We start from the raw sequence: 19,886 nt of genomic DNA on the forward strand, positions 1-19,886 counted from the left end.
GGTCATCTTGTAAATCTTAGTCAGGCAAACTCAAATGTATATGATGATGAACGAAAATAACATAGAAGATAAAGATAGTGATACTTATGTATATCATTGGTGTAAGAGCTTCAGACAAGCGTATGAAGATGCCTTCCCTTCCGTCTCTCTGCTTTCCTACTGCCTTCATCCAATCCTTTCTTACTCCTTTCCATGGCAAGCTCGTGTAGGGTTTCACTGTTGTCAGCAGCTACCTCCCGTCCGCGCAGTGAAAGCTAATGCACGCACTCTGTCACAGTACTGCCAATCACCGGTTTGGTTCCCTCCCCTACCGGAATAGAATCACTCTTTTGCGTCTGTCACTAACGCCCAGTAGGTTACAGGTTTGAAGCACGTCACAGTCATTCAATCATTGAATCCTACTCAGAATACCACAGACAAGGTTAGACCTTCCGGATTCTCTTGAATGCTGCCATCAGTTCTCGCCTATACCACGAAGACTCTGATCTCATGGAATGGTTGGCTCGTTTGTCAGGCGAGCACTGGTTGTCAGGCGATCAACCATGCATCGTGCAATCAGGAATCCAAGAGATATTCACTAAGCCTCAGATGCTTGTAGAACAAGAATGGTTGTCAGTCACCTTGTTCATGGGTGAGAATGGTGACGGGCGTCAATCATCACCTTCATCATGTTGAAGAACAAGTGATATCTTGGACAAAGAACAAGCGGAATTGAATGGAAGAACAATAGTAATTGCATTAATACTCGAGGTACAGCAGAGCTCCACACCTTAATCTATGGTGTGTAGAAACTCCACCGTTGAAAATACATAAGCATAAGGTCTAGGCATGGCCGAATGGCCAGCCTCCAAAGGTCTAAGATAGCATAAAACAAAGATAGCTACCAAAAGTCCTTGATGTCTCCATACAATAGTAAAAGGTCCTACTTATAGAAAACTAGTACATAGATGAGTAAATGACATAAAAATCCACTTCCGGGCCCACTTGGTGTGTGCTTGGGCTGAGCAATGAAGCAATTTCATGTAGAGACTCTCCTTGGAGTTAAACGCCAGCTTTAGTGCCAGTTTGGGCGTTTAACTCCCAATTAGGTGCCAGTTCCGGCGTTTAACGCTGGAATTTCTCGAGGTGACTTTGAACGCCGGTTTGGGCCATCAAATCTTGGGCAAAGTATGGACTATTATATATTGCTGGAAAGCCCAGGATGTCTACTTTCCAACGCCGTTGAGAGCGCGCCAATTGGGCTTCTGTAGCTCCAGAAAATCCACTTCGAGTGCAGGGAGGTCAGAATCCAACAGCATCTGCAGTCCTTTTGAGTCTCTGGATCAGATTTTTGCTCAGGTCCCTCAATTTCAGCCAGAAAATACCTGAAATCACAGAAAAACACACAAACTCATAGTAAAGTCCAGAAAAGTGAATTTTAACTAAAAAATAATAAAAATATACTAAAAACTAACTAGATCATACTAAAAATATACTAAAAACAATGCCAAAAAGCATACAAATTATCCGCTCATCACAACACCAAACTTAAATTGTTGCTTGTCCTCAAGCAACTGAAAATCAAATAAGATAAAAAGAAGAGAATATGCAATGAACTCCAAAAACATCTATGAAGATCAGTATTAATTAGATGAGCGGGGCTTTTAGCTTTTTGTCTCTAAATAGTTTTGGCATATCACTATATCCCTTGTAATTCAGAATGATTGGCTTCTTTAGGAACTCAGAATCCAGATAGTGTTATTGATTCTCCTAGTTAAGTATGATGATTCTTGAACACAGCTACTTATTGAGTCTTGGCTGTGGCCCAAAGCACTCTGTCTTCCAGTATTACCACCGGATACATACATGCCACAGACACATAATTGGGTGAACCTTTTCAGATTGTGACTCAGCTTTGCTAAAGCCCCCAATTAGAGGTGTCCAGGGTTCTTAAGCACACTCTTATTTGCCTTGGATCACAACTTTATTTCTTTCTTTTTTTTTCTTCTTTTTTTTTCGGTTTTTTTTTTTTCGTTTGCTTCCTTCTCTCTTCTTTTTTTTTTTGTATTCACTGCTTTTTCTTGCTTCAAGAATCATTTCTAATGATTTTTCAGATCCTCAGTAACATGTCTCCTTTTTCATCATTCTTTCAAGAGCCAACATTCATGAACCACAAATTCAAAAGACATATGCACTGTTCAAGCATACATTCAGAGAACAAAAGTGTTGCCACCACATCAAGATAATTAAACTATTATAAAATTCAGAATTCATGCAATTCTTTCCTTTTCAATTAAGCACGTTTTTTTTATTCAAGAAAGGTGATGGATTCATAGGACATTCATAACTTTAAGGCATAGACACTAAGACACTAATGATCACAAGACACAAACATGGACAAACATAAAGCATAAAAATCGAAAAACAGAAGAATAAATAACAAGGAAATCAAGGAACGGGTCCACCTTAGTGATGGCGGCTCTTTCTTGCTCTTGAAGATCCTATGGAGTGCTTGAGCTCCTCAATGTCTCTTCCTTGTCTTTGTTGCTCCTCCCTCATGATTCTTTGATCTTCTCTAATTTCATGGAGGAGAATGGAGTGTTCTTGATGCTCCACCCTTAGTTGTCCCATGTTGGAACTCAATTCTCCTAGGGAGGTGTTTAGTTGCTCCCAATAATTTTGTGGAGGAAAGTGCATCCCTTGAGGTATCTCAGGGATCTCATGGTGAGAGGGGTCTCTTGTGTACTCCATCCTTTTCTTGGTGATGGGCTTGTCCTCATCAATGGGGGTATCTCCCTCTATGTCAACTCCAACTGAATAACAGAGGTGGCAGATGAGATGAGGAAAGGCTAATCTTGCCAAAGTGGAGGTCTTGTCCGCCACCTTGTAGAGTTCTTGGGCTATAACCTCATGAACCTCTATTTCTTCTCCAATCATGATGCTATGAATCATGATGGCCCGGTCTATGGTAACTTCGGACCGGTTGCTAGTGGGAATGATTGAGCGTTGTATGAACTCTAACCATCCTCTAGCCACGGGCTTGAGGTCATGCCTTTTCAATTGAACCGGCTTTCCTCTTGAATCTTGCTTCAATTGTGCGCCCTCTTCACATATGGTTGTGAGGACTTGGTCCAACCTTTGATCAAAGTTGACCCTTCTAGTGTAAGGATGCTCATCTCCTTGCATCATAGGCAAGTTGAACGCCACCCTCACACTCTCCGGACTAAAATTCAAGTATTTCCCCCGAACCATAGTGAGATAATTCTTTGGATTCGGGTTCACACTTTGGTCATGGTTCTTGGTGATCCATGCATTGGCATAGAACTCTTGAACCATCAAGATTCCGACTTGTTGAATGGGGTTGGTAAGTACTTCCCAACCTCTTTTTCGGATCTCATGGCGGATCTCCGGATATTTACCCTTTTTGAGTGAAAAGGGGACCTCGGGGATCACCTTCTTCAAGGCCACAACTTCATAGAAGTGGTCTTGATGCACCCTTGAGAGGAATCTATCCATCTCCCATGACTCGGAGGTGGAAGCTTTTGCCTTCCCTTTCCTCTTTCTAGAGGTTTCTCCGGCCTTGGATGCCATAAATGGTTATGAAAAAGCAACGCTTTTACCACACCAAACTTAAAATGTTTGCTCGTCCTCGAGCAAAAGAAGAAAGAAGAGAGTAGAAGAGAAGAAATGAGGAAGAGGGGGAAGGTGGTGTGTTCGGCCAAGAAGGGTAAGAAAGGGTGTTTAGGTTGTGTGAAAATGAAGGGTTGAAGAAGGGTATATATAGGAGAGAGGGGGGGTTATGGTTCGGCCATTGAGGGTGGGTTTGGGAGGGAAAGTGGTTTGAATTTGAAGGGTGAGGTTGGTGGGGATTTATGAAGGATGGATGTGAGTGGTGAAGAGAAAGATGGGATTTGATAGGTGAAGGGTTTTTGGGGAAGAGGTATTGAGGTGATTGGTGAATGGGAGAAGAAGAGAGAGAGTGATGGTGGGGTCCTGTGGGGTCCACAGATCCTGTGGTGTCAAGGAAAAGTCATCCCTGCACCAAATGTTGCTCAAAATCACGTTTTGAGCTATTTCTGGCGTTAAACGCCGGGCTGGTGCCCATTCCTGGCGTTTAACGCCAGGTTGTTGCCCTTTTCTGGCGTTTAACGCCAGTCTGGTGCCCCTTTCTGGCGTTAAACGCCCAGAATGGTGCCAGACTGGGCGTTAAACGCCCAACTGCTAGGCTTACTGGCGTTTGAACGCCAGCTTCTTCTCCTCCAGGGTGTGCTGTTTTTCTTCCTGTTTTTCATTCTGTTTTTGCTTTTTTCATTGTTTTTGTGACTTCTTATGATCATCAACCTACAAAAAAGATAAAATAACAAAAGAAAATAGTTAACTATAAAACATTGGGTTGCCTCCCAACAAGCGCTTCTTTAATGTCATTAGCTTGACAGAGGACTCTCATGGAGCCTCAGAAATACTCAGAGCCGTGTGGGAACCTCCCAACACCAAACTTAGAGTTTGAATGTGGGGGTTCAACACCAAACTTAGAGTTTGGTTGTGGCCTCCCAACACCAAACTTAGAGTTTGACTGTGGGGGCCCTGCTTGGCTCTGTTTTGAGAGAAGCTCTTCATGCTTCCTCTCCATGATGATAGAGGGATGTCCTTGGGCCTTAAACACCAAGGATTCTCCATTCACTTGAATGATCAACTCTCCTCTATCAACATCAATCACAGCCTTTGCTGTGGCTAGGAAGGGTCTGCCAAGGATGATGGATTCATCCATGCACTTCCCAGTCTCTAGGACTATGAAATCAGTAGGGATGTAATGGTCTTCAACCTTCACCAAAACATTCTCTACAAGTCCATGAGCTTGTTTTCTTGAATTGTCTGCCATCTCTAATGAGATTCTTGCAGCTTGCACCTCAAAGATCCCTAATTTCTCTATTACAGAGAGGGGCATGAGGTTTACACTTGACCCTAAGTCACACAAGGCCTTCTTGAAGGTCATGGTGCCTATGGTACAAGGTATAGAAAACTTCCCAGGATCCTGCCTCTTTTGAGGCAGTTTCTGCCTAGACAAGTCATCCAGTTCTTTGGTGAGCAAGGGTGGTTCATCCTCCCAAGTCTCATTTCCAAATAACTTGTCATTAAGCTTCATGATTGCTCCAAGGTATTTAGCAACTTGCTCTTCAGTGACATACTCATCCTCTTCAGAGGAAGAATACTCATCAGAGCTCATGAATGGCAGAAGTAAGTCCAATGGAATCTCTATGGTCTCATTTTGAGCCTCAGATTCCCATTGTTCCTCATTGAGGAACTCAGAGGAGATTGGTACACGCCCACTGAGGTCTTCCTCAGTGGCGTCCTCCTCCTCTCTTTCCTTTCCATATTCGGCCATGTCTATGGCTTTGCACTCTCCTTTTGGATTTTCTTCTGTATTACTTGGGAGAGTGCTAGGAGGGAGTTCAATAACTTTCTTGCTCAGCTGACCCACTTGTCCTTCCAAATTTCTGATGGAGGACCTTGTTTCATTCATGAAACTTTGAGTGGTCTTTATTAGATCAGAGACCATTGTTGCTAAGTCAGAAGTATTCTGCTTAGAACTCTCTGTCTGTTGCTGAGAAGATGATGGAAAAGGCTTGCCATTGCTAAACCTGTTTCTTCCACCATTATTGTTATTGAAACCTTGTTGAGGCCTCTCTTGATTCTTCCATGAGAGATTTGGGTGATTTCTCCATGAAGAATTATAGGTGTTTCCATAGGGTTCTCCTAGGTAATTCACCTCTTCCATTGAAGGGTTCTCAGGATCATAGGCTTCTTCCTCAGATGAAGCTTCCTTAGTACTGCTTGGTGCATTTTGCATTCCAGACAGACTTTGAGAAATCAAATTGACTTGTTGAGTCAATATCTTGTTCTGAGCCAATATGGCATTCAGAGTGTCAATCTCAAGAACTCCTTTCTTCTGACTAGTCCCATTGTTCACAGGATTTCTTTCAGAAGTGTACATGAATTGGTTATTTGCAACCATTTCAATCAATTCTTGAGCCTCTGCAGGCGTCTTCTTCAGATGAAGAGATCCTCCAGCAGAGCTATCCAAAGACATCTTGGATAGTTCAGAGAGACCATCATAGAAAATACCTATGATGCTCCATTCAGAAAGCATGTCTGAAGGACATCTTCTGATTAATTGTTTGTATCTTTCCCAAGCTTCATAGAGGGATTCTCCATCCTTCTGTCTGAAGGTTTGGACTTCCACTCTAAGCTTACTCCATCTTTGTGGTGGAAAGAACTTTGCCAAGAAGGCATTGACTAGCTTTTCCCAAGAGTCCAGGCTTTCTTTAGGTTGAGAATCCAACCATATTCTAGCTCTGTCTCTTACAGCAAAAGGGAATAGCATCAGTCTGTAGACCTCGGGGTTAACCCCATTAGTCTTGACTGTGTCACAGATTTGCAAGAATTCAGCTAAAAACTGATGAGGATCTTCCATTGGAAGTCCATGGAACTTGCAATTCTGTTGCATTAGAGAAACTAATTGAGGCTTAAGCTCAAAGTTGTTTGCTCCAATGGCAGGGATAGAGATGCTTCTCCCATAGAAATCAGGAGTAGGTGCAGTGAAGTCACCCAGCACCTTCCTTGCATTGTTGGCATTGTTGTTGTTTTCGGCTGCCATGTGTTCTTCTTCCTTGAAGAATTCGGTCAGGTCCTCTAAAGAGAGTTGTGCTTTGGCTTCTCTTAGCTTTCTCTTCAGGGTCCTCTCAGGTTCAGGGTCAGCTTCAACAAGAATGCCTTTGTCTCTGCTCCTGCTCATATGAAAGAGAAGAGAAAAAGAAAATGTGGAATCCTCTATGTCACAGTATAGAGATTCCTTGGAATGTCAGAGGAAAAGAGAAATAGAAAGAAGAAGGAGAAGAAGAATTCGAACTTTAATTAGATAAGGTTCGAATTGTGCATTTAGAAGGAGTGGTACTCCCTAAATAGAAGGATGTGGGAAGGAGGGAAGAGAATTTTCGAAAATTCATTTAAAAGATTTTGAAAACATTTTGAAAATTTGATTGATAATTTTCGAAAATTAAAAGTGAAAAAGAAATCAAGTGATTTTTGAAAAAGATTTTGAAATTAGAAATTAAAAAGATTTGATTGAAAACTATTTTGAAAAAGATGAGGTTAAAAAGATTTAATTGAAAAGTTATGGTTTTAAAAAGATGTGATTGAGAAGATATGATTTGAAAACAATTTTAAAAGATATGATTTTAAAAATTAATGACTTGCCTAACAAGAAAAGATATGATTCAAACATAAAACCTTTCTTAATAGAAAAGGCAAAAAATGTTCAATCAAATCATTAATTGTTAGTAAGTATCTTTGAAAAAGGAAAGAAATTGATTTTGAAAACATTTGATTGAAAAGATATGATTTGAAAAAGATTTGGTTTTGAAAAACTTTGAAAACTTGAAAAAAATTGGTTTGAAAACAAAATCTTCCCCCTAGCACCATCCTGGCGTTAAACGCCCAGAATGGTATACATTCTGGCGTTTAACGCCCAAAATGCTACCTCTTTGGGCGTTAAACGCCCAACCAGGTACCCTGGCTGGCGTTTAAACGCCAGTCTGCCTTCTTCACTGGGCATTTTTGAATGCTCAGCTTTTTCTGTATAATTCCTCTGCAGTATGTTCTGAATCTTCAATTCTTTGTATCATTGACTTGAAAAGACACAAATAAAAAAATATTTTTGGATTTTTAATAATCAAAATGCAAAAGGAATCAATTAACAATGCATGCAAGACACCAAACTTAGCAGTTTGTGTATTACTGACACTAACAATATGAGAATGCATATGAGACACACAAAATACTTCAAGTCAATAGAATTCAAAGATTAGAACACAAAAATCATCAAGAATTACTTGAGGATCCTTAAGACACATGAATGAATGCATGCAATTGACACCAAACTTAAGATGAGACACTAGACTTAAGCAAGAAACATCAAATATTTTTGGTTTTTATGATTTTGTAAATTTTTTTTGTATTTTTCGAAAATTAAGTGGGAAAAGGTATCAAAATTCTCAATGAGAATTCCAGGAATCAGTGCAATGCTAGTCTAAGACTCCGGTCCAGGAATTAGACATGGCTTCACAGCCAGCCAAGCTTTCAAGGAAAGCTTCGGTCCAAAACACTAGACATGACCAAAGGTCAGCCAAATCTTAGCAGATCACTGCTCCAAGAGCAAAATTGATGAGAATCAACACGCTCCTGTGGTGATAAGTTGAAACCTCGGTCCAATCAGATTAGACATGGCTTCTCAGCCAGCCAGATTTCAACAAATCATCATGAAACTCTAGAATTCATCTTCAAGAATTTCGAAAAAAATAAATACCTAATCTAAGCAACAAGATGAACCGTTAGTTGTCCAAACTAGAACAATCCCAGGCATTGTTACCAAAAGCTTGCTCAAAACTTGAACAATCCCCGGCAACGGCGCCAAAAACTTGGTGCGCGAAATTGTGAACAATACTTTTCACAACTCTCATAATCCCTGGTGATGAACTCCAAAAACTTGGTGGTTCAATTCCATGGCATTACACAACTTCGCACAACTAACCAGCAAGTGCACTGGGTCGTCCAAGTAATACCTTACGTGAGTAAGGGTCGATCCCACGGAGATTGTTAGCATTGAAGCAAGCTATGGTCATCTTGTAAATCTTAGTCAGGCAAACTCAAATGTATATGATGATGAACGAAAATAACATAGAAGATAAAGATAGTGATACTTATGTATATCATTGGTGTAAGAGCTTCAGACAAGCGTATGAAGATGCCTTCCCTTCCGTCTCTCTGCTTTCCTACTGCCTTCATCCAATCCTTTCTTACTCCTTTCCATGGCAAGCTCGTGTAGGGTTTCACTGTTGTCAGCAGCTACCTCCCGTCCGCGCAGTGAAAGCTAATGCACGCACTCTGTCACAGTACTGCCAATCACCGGTTTGGTTCCCTCCCCTACCGGAATAGAATCACTCTTTTGCGTCTGTCACTAACGCCCAGTAGGTTACAGGTTTGAAGCACGTCACAGTCATTCAATCATTGAATCCTACTCAGAATACCATAGACAAGGTTAGACCTTCCGGATTCTCTTGAATGCTGCCATCAGTTCTCGCCTATACCACGAAGACTCTGATCTCACGGAATGGTTGGCTCGTTTGTCAGGCGAGCACTCGGTTGTCAGGCGATCAACCATGCATCGTGCAATCAGGAATCCAAGAGATATTCACTAAGCCTCAGATGCTTGTAGAACAAGAATGGTTGTCAGTCACCTTGTTCATGGGTGAGAATGGTGATGGGCGTCAATCATCACCTTCATCATGTTGAAGAACAAGTGATATCTTGGACAAAGAACAAGCGGAATTGAATGGAAGAACAATAGTAATTGCATTAATACTCGAGGTACAGCAGAGCTCCACACCTTAATCTATGGTGTGTAGAAACTCCACCGTTGAAAATACATAAGCATAAGGTCTAGGCATGGCCGAATGGCCAGCCTCCAAAGGTCTAAGATAGCATAAAACAAAGATAGCTACCAAAAGTCCTTGATGTCTCCATACAATAGTAAAAGGTCATACTTATAGAAAACTAGTACATAGATGAGTAAATGACATAAAAATCCACTTCCGGGCCCACTTGGTGTGTGCTTGGGCTGAGCAATGAAGCAATTTCGTGTAGAGACTCTCCTTGGAGTTAAACGCCAGCTTTAGTGCCAGTTTGGGCGTTTAACTCCCAATTAGGTGCCAGTTCCGGCGTTTAACGCTGGAATTTCTTGAGGTGACTTTGAACGCCGGTTTGGGCCATCAAATCTTGGGCAAAGTATGGACTATTATATATTGCTGGAAAGCCCAGGATGTCTACTTTCCAACGCCGTTGAGAGCGCCCTAATTGGGCTTCTGTAGCTCCAGAAAATCCACTTCGAGTGCAGGGAGGTCAGAATCCAACAGCATCTGCAGTCCTTTTGAGTCTCTGGATCAGATTTTTGCTCAGGTCCCTCAATTTCAGCCAGAAAATACCTGAAATCACAGAAAAACACACAAACTCATAGTAAAGTCCAGAAAAGTGAATTTTAACTAAAAACTAATAAAAATATACTAAAAACTAACTAGATCATACTAAAAATATACTAAAAACAATGCCAAAAAGCATACAAATTATCCGCTCATCAACCTCCCAACCAGCGCTTCTTTAATGTCAATAGCTTGACAGTGGCTCTCATGGAGCCACAAGGTGATCAGGTCAATGTTGTATAGTTGCCAACACCAAACTTAGAGTTTGGCTATGGGGTCTTAACACCAAACTTAGAGTTTGGTTGTGGCCTCACAACACCAAACTTAGAGTTTGACTGTGTGGGCTCTTCTTGACTCTGAACTGAGAGAAGCTCTTCATGCTTACTCTCTTTTGTCACAGAGGGATGACCATGTGCCTTAAACACAAGGTAGTCTCCATTCAATTGAAGGACTAATTCACCTCTGTTGACATCTATCACAGCTTCTGCTGTGGCTAGGAAAGGTCTTCCAAGGATGATGCAATCGTCCTCTTCCTTCCTAGTGTCTAAGATTATGAAATCAGCAGGGATGTAAAGGCCTTCAACCTTTACTAACACGTCCTCTACTATTCCATAAGCTTGTCTCAATGACTTGTCTGCCAATTGTAATAAGAACAAGGCAGGTTGTACCTCAATGATCCCCAGCTTCTCCATTACAGAGAGTGGCATAAGATTTATCCCTAACCCCAGATCACACAGAGCTTTTGCAAAGGTCATGGTGCCTATGGTACAAGGTATTAAGAACTTGCCAGGATCTTATTTCTTTTGAGGTAGAATTTTCTGAATCCAAGTATCCAGTTCATTAATGAGCAAGGGAGATTCACTTTCCCAAGTCTCATTACCAAATAACTTGGCATTCAGCTTCATGATAGCTCCTAAATATTGAGCAACTTGCTCTCCAGTCACATCTTCATCCTCTTCAGAGGAAGAATAGTCTTCAGAGCTCATGAATGGCAGAAGGAGATTTAATGGAATCTCTATGGTCTCTATATGAGTCTCAGATTCCTTTGGATCCTTAATAGGAAACTCCTTCTTGCTTGAGGGACGTCCCAGGAGGTCTTTCTCACTAGGATTTTCGTCCTTCTCCTCCGTTGTGCATTCGGCCACATTGATTATATCAATGGCCTTGCACTCTCCTTTTGGATTTTCTTTTGTATTGCTTGGGAGAATACTGGGAGGAGTTTCAATGACTTTCTTACTCAGCTGGCCCACTTATGCCTCCAGATTTCTAATGGAGGATCTTGTTTCACTCATGAAACTGAAAGTGGCTTTTGACAGATCAGAGACTACATTGGCTAAATTAGAGGCGTTTTGTTCAGAATTTTCTGTCTGTTGCTGAGAAGATGATGGATATGGCTTGCTATTGTTCAGCCTGTTGCGTCCACCATTGTTAAAGCCTTGTTGAGGCTTTTGTTGATCCTTCCATGAGAAATTTGGATGATTTCTCCATGATGGGTTATAAGTGTTTCCATAAGGTTCACCCATGTAATTAACCTCTGCCATGGCAGGGTTCTCAGGATCATAAGCTTCTTCAGAAGCTGCCTCTCTAGTACTGTTGGATGCATGTTGCCATCCATTCAGATTTTGAGAGATCGTGTTGACCTGTTGAGTCAACACTTTGTTCTGAGCCAATATGGCATTCAGAGTATCAATTTCAAGAACTCCTTTTTTCTGAGGTATCCCATTGTTCACGGAATTCCTCTCAGAAGTGTACATGAATTGGTTGTTTGCAACCATGTCAATGAGTTCTTGAGCCTCTTCAGGCGTTTTCTTCAGGTGAATAGATCCACCTGCAGAATGGTCCAATGACATTTTCGAAAATTCAGAGAGACCATAATAGAATATATCTAATATGGTCCTTTCTGAAAACATGTCAGATGGACATCTTTTGGTCAGCTGCTTGTATCTTTCCCAAGCTTCATAGAGGGATTCACCATCTTTTTGTTTAAAGGTTTGAACATCCACTCTCAGCTTGCTCAGCTTTTGAGGAGGAAAGAATTTATCCAAGAAGGCAGTGACCAGCTTATCCCATGAGTCCAGGCTATCCTTGGGTTGTGAATCCAACCATATTCTAGCTCTGTCTCTTACAGCAAAAGGGAAAAGCATGAGTCTGTAGACTTCAGGATCAACTCCATTCGTCTTTACAGTATCACAGATCTGCAAGAACTCAGTTAAAAACTGATAAGGATCTTCAGATGGAAGTCCATAAAACTTGCAGTTTTGTTGCATTAAGGCAACTAGCTGAGGTTTCAGCTCAAAGTTGTTGGCTCCAATGGCAGGAATGGAGATGCTTCTTCCATCAAACTTGGACGTTGGCTTTGTGAAGTCACCAAGCATTCTCCTTGCATTATTATTATTTTCGGCTGCCATCTCCTTCTCTTGTTCAAAAATTTCTGAAAGGTTGTTTCTGGATTGCTGTAATTTAGCTTCTCTTAATTTTCTCTTCAAAATCCTTTCAGGTTCTAGATCAATTTCAACAAGAGTGCCTTTATCCCTGTTCCTGCTCATATGAAAGAGAAGAAAACAAGAAAAGAAAGAGGAATCCTCTATGTCACAGTATAGAGATTCCTTTATGTTAGAAGAAAAAGAAGGGAGTAGAAGAATGAAGAAGAATTCGGATTTTTAGATGAAGAGAGGTGAAGAGAAGTGTTAGTAAACAATAATTAAATAGAAGAAGAAAAGAGAAAGAGAATTTCGAAAATAATTTTAAAAAAAAAGGGTTAGTAATTTTCGAAAATTGAAGATAAAATTAAAATTAAAATTAAAATTTGAAACAATTAATTAATTAAAAAAAAAGAATTTTTGAAAAAGGGGTAAGATATTTTCGAAAATTAGAGAGGGAAAAATAGTTAGGTGGTTTTGAAAAAGATAAGAAACAAACAAAAAGTTAGTTAGTTGATTGAAAAAGATATTGAAATTAAATTTTAAAAAGATAAGAAGAAAAGGAGTTAGATAAGATATTTTGAAATCAAATTTTGAAAAATATAAAATTTTAAAAAGGATAAGATAAAAAGATAAGATAAAAGTTTTAAGAAAAAGATTTAATTTTTTAAAATGACTTAACTAACAAGAAACTACAAGATAAGATTCTAGAATCTAAAGATTGAACCTTTCTTAACAAGAAAATAACAAACTTCAAATTTTTGATCCAATCACATTAATTGTTAGCTAATTTTCGAAAATTAGATATAAAAGCTAAGAAAAAGATTTTTGAAAAATAATTTTTAAAAATTTTCGAAAATAATAAAAAAATTGAAAAAGATATGATTTTTGAAAAAGATTTTGAAAAGATAGGATTTTTAAAATTGAAATTTTGACTTGACTTGTAAGAAACAACTAAATTTAAAAATTTTTGACCAAGTCAACCCAAAATTTCGAAAATTTGGAGGGAAATAAGGAAAAGATATTTTTTTACTTTTGAATTTTTAATTATGAGAGAGAAAAACAACAAAATTACTCAATGCATGAAATTTTTAGATCAAAACAATGAATGCATGCAGGAATACTATGAATGTCAAGATGAACACCAAGAACACCTTGAAGATCATGATGAACATCAAGAACATAATTTTAAAAAAATTTTTGATGCAAAGAAAACATGCAAGATACCAAACTTAAAAATTTTTAATGCTTGGAAAATATGAATGCAAAGATGCACATGAAAAACAAGAAAAGACACAAAACAAGAAAACATCAAGATCAAACAAGAAGGCTTACCAAGAACAACTTGAAGATCATGAAGAACACTATGAATGCATGGAATTTTCGAAAATTGCAAGAAAAATTTTTAAAACATGCAATTGACACCAAACTTAAAAATTGACTTAATACTCAAACAAGAAACACAAAATATTTTTGGTTTTTATGATTTTATTATTTTTTTGGATTTTTATTAAATTTTTTCGAAAATATATTTTAGAAAAACGAAAAAGAAAAGAAAAATTTTGAAAAAGATTTTTGAAAAGAAAATTACCTAATCTGAGCAACAAGATGAACCGTCAGTTGTCCATACTCGAACAATCCCCGGCAACGGCGCCAAAAACTTGGTGGACAAAATTGTGATCCATGCTCTTTGTACTTGTATAAAATTTAATAATTGGCTCTATTTGAATTCACAACTCCGTTCAACTAACCAGCAAGTGTACTGGGTCGTCCAAGTAATAAACCTTACGCGAGTAAGGGTCGATCCCACAGAGATTGTTGGTATGAAGCAAGCTATGGTCACCTTGTAAATCTCAGTTAGGCAGATTAAATTGGTTTATGGTTTCAAAAATTAATAATAAAATAGAAATAATAAAAGGGATAGAATACTTATGCAGATTCATTGGTGGGAATTTCAGATAAGCGAATGGAGATACTGTATGGCTCAAGAACGCCTACTTTCCTATTGCTTCAACTCAATCCTTCTTACTCCTTTCCATGGCAAGCTGTGTATAGGGGTTCACCGTTCGACGATGGCTACTTTGTATCCTCTCTGGAAAATGGTCCTCTGCGCTGTCACTCGCATGGCTAATCGTCTGGAGGCATCACACTGGCCGAAGGCTACATCCCATCCTCGCAGTGAAAACTACGCTCACGCGCTCTGTCACAGCATGCCTAATCACTGGTTGGTTCCCGCTCCTGCTGGAATAGAATCCCTTGATTCTTTTGCGTTTGTCACTAACGCCCAGCACTTGCGAGTCTGAAGCACGTCACAGTCATTCAATACCGGAATCCTACTCGGAATACCACAGACAAGGTTAGACTTTCCGGATCCTCATGAATGCCGCCATCTATCTAGCTTATACCACGAAGATTCTGTTGGGGAATCTAAGAGATACACATTCAAGCTCGGTTGCATGTAGAACGGAGGTGGTTGTCAATCACGCGCGTTCATAGGTGAGAATGATGATGAGCGTCACATAATCATCACATTCATCATGTTCTTGGGTGCGAATGAATATCTTGGAATAAGAATAAGAGAGAATTGAATAAAAAGTAATAGTAATTGTATTGAAACTTGAGGTACAGCAGAGCTCCACACCCTTAATCTATGGTGTGCAGAAACTCCACCGTTGAAAATACATAAGTAAAAGGTTCAGGCATGGCCGAATGGCCAGCCCCCTGAGTGATCAAGAGACCGAATAATCAAAGGCTAAACAGTCAAAAGATTAAACTGTCAAAAGATGTCTAATACAATAGTTAAATGTTCTATTTATAATAAACTAGCTCCTAGGGTTTACATGAGTAAGAATTGATGCATAAATCCACTTCCGGGGCCCACTTGGTGTATGCTTGGGCTGAGCTTGATCAATCCACGAGCTGAGGCTTCTCTTGGAGTTGAACTCCGAGTTATGACGTATTTTGGGCGTTCAACTCCGGATCATGACATTTTTCTGGCGTTTAACTCCAGACAATAGCATGTACTTGGCGTTCAACGCCAATTTACGTCGTCAATTTCCGAATAAAGTATGGACTATTATATATTTCTGGAAAGCTTTGGATGTCTACTTTCTAACGCCGTTGAGAGCCCGCCATTTGGAGTTCTGTAGCTCCAGAAAATCCATTTCGAGTGCAGGGAGGTCAGATTCCAACAGCATCAGCAGTCCTTTTGTCAGCCTTTTTCAGAGTTTTGCTCAAGTCCCTCAATTTCAGCCAGAAATCACCTGAAATTACAGAAAAACACACAAACTCATAGTAAAGTCCAGAAATGTGAATTTAACATAAAAACTAATGAAAACATCCCTAAAAGTAGCTTGAACTTACTAAAAACTACCTAAAAACAATGCCAAAAAGCGTATAAATTATCCGCTCATCAGTAACTAATTAGTTAATAAATTGCATTTTATTTAGGAAAGCTAAAAATGCAAAACTAATATTAAAATAGATTAGAGCTCGTCGAAACTAAAATTTTGATATCAATTTTGAAAATCTGACCCAAAATCGGATCGGTAGGGCCGAATTGGTTGAACTGGGACCCAAACCGAGCTCGTGGGTCCAACCGGACCTATAATATAAAAGAATCATCAGCTTCTTCTTCCTCACTTCATACACCACGCAGCGAATAGAAAGGGAAAGAGGAGGAGATCCCTAACCCTCATCCAATCTTCAAACCACCGTATCTTCCTCGTTTGAGCTCTAATCGCCGCACTGTTTGCGGCCACGCGTCCAGCGAGTCGAGCTCTACCTTTCTATCGGATCAATTTCACTGGTAAGCTTCACTTTTGAGTCAGAATTTCTACCCCCTTTTTTGGTGAAATTAAAATCTTATAGTTAAATCTTGTTCAATTTTGTGTTTTAGGCTCAATTTAGCTCCCGGGACTTATGGGCTCAAGCTATTGAGCATAAGGGTATGGTAAGTATACCCTAACCCTAGCTCAATCTTGTATTTATAATCGAAAAACTGAATTGAAACATGTATATGTATTAGGTGTAGATTAAGTGGGTATATATGCTTAGGAATTGAATTGAGAATATTTGGAGGCTTGATGGTGATCAAAGCTTGGTTTGTGGCTGTTTTAATTGAGCTTGGAGGGGCTGTGTTTTGTGTTGTGAGGCTGCCTTGGGTGAAACTAATTGATCGATCAAAGTATGGTTTAAGTTTCACACATTTAATATTTACAGTATTGTGAAAACTTAGGTTAGAGGAACCATAGGATAAGTTAAATTGGTTATTGTATTTAATGATTAGTCTTGTAATATTATTGGAATAGATTTGTTGGTGGATATGTATTGGAATTATGAGGTGTGGAAGTTATTAATGGTATGCTCTTGTATTTATTTTTGATGGATCATGGTTGGTGTTTGTTAAAAAAAAAGAAGATTGTTGTATGAGTTGATGGATTAATGTATGAAGAGTTAATAAATGTGCTAATGAAATTATGAGTGTGAAGGATTGATAAATGCATTAATGGAATGGTTTATGTGAAGGGTTGCTCATATATGTATATATGATATATGTTAATGTAAAGTTGTGGATATGGCTCATTGGATTGGTCAATGGTAGCTTGAAATGGTTGTTGGTGAGTTGCGAATGGTAATGTTAGAAATATGTACGATTTAAAGGTAAGGATTTATGAATGTGGTGAAAATGGGATTTGGAAGTGTTTTGGTAAAAAGTGAATTTTAGGTGAATTTTGAAGGTCCATAATTTTCTCCTCAAATGTTGGATTAAGTTGTGATTTGTTGCAAATAAAAGATGGTTTTAAGAGCTATTGATTGATACAAATTTCGTGAAAAATGGAATTTTGTGCAGAAAGTTATGGACGTTGCAAATTTGGTGTGTTAAGCTGTGTTGCAGGAATTGCAAAAACTGGTTGCAGTATGCTTTTCGGGCATTTTGCCTATTTTTGAAAAAACGCCCATCCAGGCGTCCACGTGGCTCACGCGTACACGTGGTGTGAAATTTTGGTGACGCATGCGCGAGAAGCATGCGTACGCGTGGGTGCATATTCACGCGTACGCGTGACTCAATGCACGCTGCACGCGTGCACGTGGCCTACGCTTACGCGTGGATGCTGCCTGCTGCAAAATCCGATTTTGACTGTTTTAAACTAATTTTTCAACTTCTGAACCTCCATTTTCTTCCTTTAAGGTTTAAAGTATAGTTTTAGGTCCAGTGGATAAAAGAAGCTAGGAAAATAAGATATCTTGAGGGTGAATAAAGTTGTAAATGGTGGCGTTTATGAAGGAAATAAGTATGTTAGCAAAGTTTAACGCTAAGGCTTAATAAGTAATGATATATTGATAATGAAATTGCCATGGTTTATGAATAATGATATCTGAGAAACGAGTTTCCCTGGGTAAAAACCGTGGCTCGCCACCACGTGTTCCAGGTTGAATCTCGATACTCTGTTGACTCTACGTCGTAAGGGTGACCGGGCACTGATGAGTGGATAATTTATACGCTTTTTGGCATTGTTTTTAGTATGTTTTAGTTAGTTTTTATTATATTTTTATTAGTTTTTAGTTAAAATTCACTTTTCTGGACTTTACTATGAGTTTGTGTGTTTTTCTGTGATTTCATGTATTTTCTGGCAGAAATTGAGGGACCTGAGCAAAAATCTGATTCAGAGGCTGAAAAGGACTACAGATGCTGTTGGATTCTGACCTCCCTGCACTCGAAGTGGATTTTCTGGAGCTACAGAAGCCCAATTGACGCGCTCTCAACTGCGTTGGAAAGTAGACATCCTGGGCTTTCCAGCAATGTATAATAGTCCATACTTTGCCCGAGATTTGATGGCCCAAACTGGCGTTTCAAATCAGCTAAAACTGCCCGCGTTAAACGCTGGAACTGGCACAAGAATGGGAGTTAAACGCCCAAACTGGCACAAAAGCTGGCGTTTAACTCCAAGAAAAGTCTCTACACATGAAAGCTTCAATGCTCAACCCAAGCACACACCAAGTGGGCCCGGAAGTGGATTTTTATGTCATTTACTCATTTCTGTAAATCCTAGGCTACTAGTTCTCTACAAATAGGACCTTTTACTATTGTATTCTCATCTGGGTAGCTATCTTTGAGTAGTCTTATGCTATCTTAGATCATGGGGCTGTCCTCACGGCCATGCCTAGACCTTGTTCTTATGTATTCTCAACGGTGGAGTTTCTACACACCATAGATTAAAGTGTGGAGCTCTGCTGTACCTCGAGTATCAATGCAATTACTATTGTTCTTCTATTCAATTCAACTTGTTCTTGTTCTAAGATATTCATTCGCACCCAAGAACATGATGAATGTGATGATTATGTGACGCTCATCATCATTCTCACTTATGAACGCGTGCCTGACAACCACTCCCGTTCTACAAGCAAACAAGGCTTGAATGTTTATCTCTTGGATTCCTTAATCAGAATCTTCGTGGTATAAGCTAGAATTGATGGCGGCATTTAAGAGAATCCGGAAGGTCTAAACCTTGTCTGTGGTATTCTGAGTAGGATTCAAGGATTGAATGACTGTGACGAGCTTTAAACTCCTGAAGGCTAGGCGTTAGTGATAGACGCAAAAGAATCAATGGATTCTATTCCAACCTGATTGAGAACTGACAGATGATTAGTCGTGCTGTGACAGAGCGCGTTGAACATTTTCACTGAGAGGACGGAACTGTAGCCACTGACAACGGTGATGCCCAACATACAGCTTGCCATGGAAAGGAGTAAGAAGGATTGGATGAAGACAGTAGGAAAGCAGAGAGAGACGGAAGGGACAACGCATCTCCATACGCTTATCTGAAATTCTCACCAATGAATTACATAAGTATCTCTATCTTTACTTTATGTTTTATTTATCATTTATCCTCCATAACCATTTGAATCCGCCTGACTGAGATTTACAAGATGACCATAGCTTGCTTCATACCAACAATCTCCGTGGGATCGACCCTTACTCGCGTAAGGTTTATTACTTGGACGACCCAGTGCACTTGCTGGTTAGTTGTGCGAAGTTGTGATAAAGAGTTGAGATTGCAATTGAGCGTACCATGTTGATGGCACCATTGATGATCACAATTTCGTGCACCAGGCACGTATAAATTCCCAGGTATGAATAGCCCCCATTGAGTGATTTATATGATGATTGAATGTGAACTCTATGCATAGACTCTTGGGGATGCACGATGGGGGACAGTCTAAGATTTTTGGACTTGTCGGATTGGCTGGATAACTGATAGATGGGCCCCATCAGCCATAGGACAGGCATGCATCATATGCATTTGTTTGTTTTGATTGCTATACATTTCCTGGGTTTGCCTAATTGATATATATCACTTGCTACCTGTTATACTTGCTATTTGTACTATCTGTTTATTTCTTGTGTGTGAACTTGTTTGGTTGTTTGTTTTTATTGCATTATGGATGATGGAGG

At 39.5% G+C, this 19,886-nt stretch overlaps 2 non-coding genes across 2 annotated transcripts; both read left to right on the forward strand.

Moving 5' to 3' along the window:
* Positions 1-6,121: 6,121 nt before the first annotated feature.
* LOC130938294 (small nucleolar RNA R71) lies at positions 6,122-6,229 on the forward strand. Its single transcript, XR_009069465.1, has one exon. It is a non-coding gene; the product is annotated as a small nucleolar RNA R71 (small nucleolar RNA).
* Positions 6,230-11,918: 5,689 nt separating this feature from the next.
* On the forward strand, positions 11,919-12,022 carry LOC130938449 (small nucleolar RNA R71). The gene has a single exon (XR_009069614.1). It is a non-coding gene; the product is annotated as a small nucleolar RNA R71 (small nucleolar RNA).
* The last annotated feature ends 7,864 nt before the right edge of the window (positions 12,023-19,886 follow it).

This window comes from Arachis stenosperma, chromosome 6 (assembly GCF_014773155.1).
Source record: "Arachis stenosperma cultivar V10309 chromosome 6, arast.V10309.gnm1.PFL2, whole genome shotgun sequence".
Classification (NCBI taxonomy): domain Eukaryota; kingdom Viridiplantae; phylum Streptophyta; class Magnoliopsida; order Fabales; family Fabaceae; genus Arachis; species Arachis stenosperma.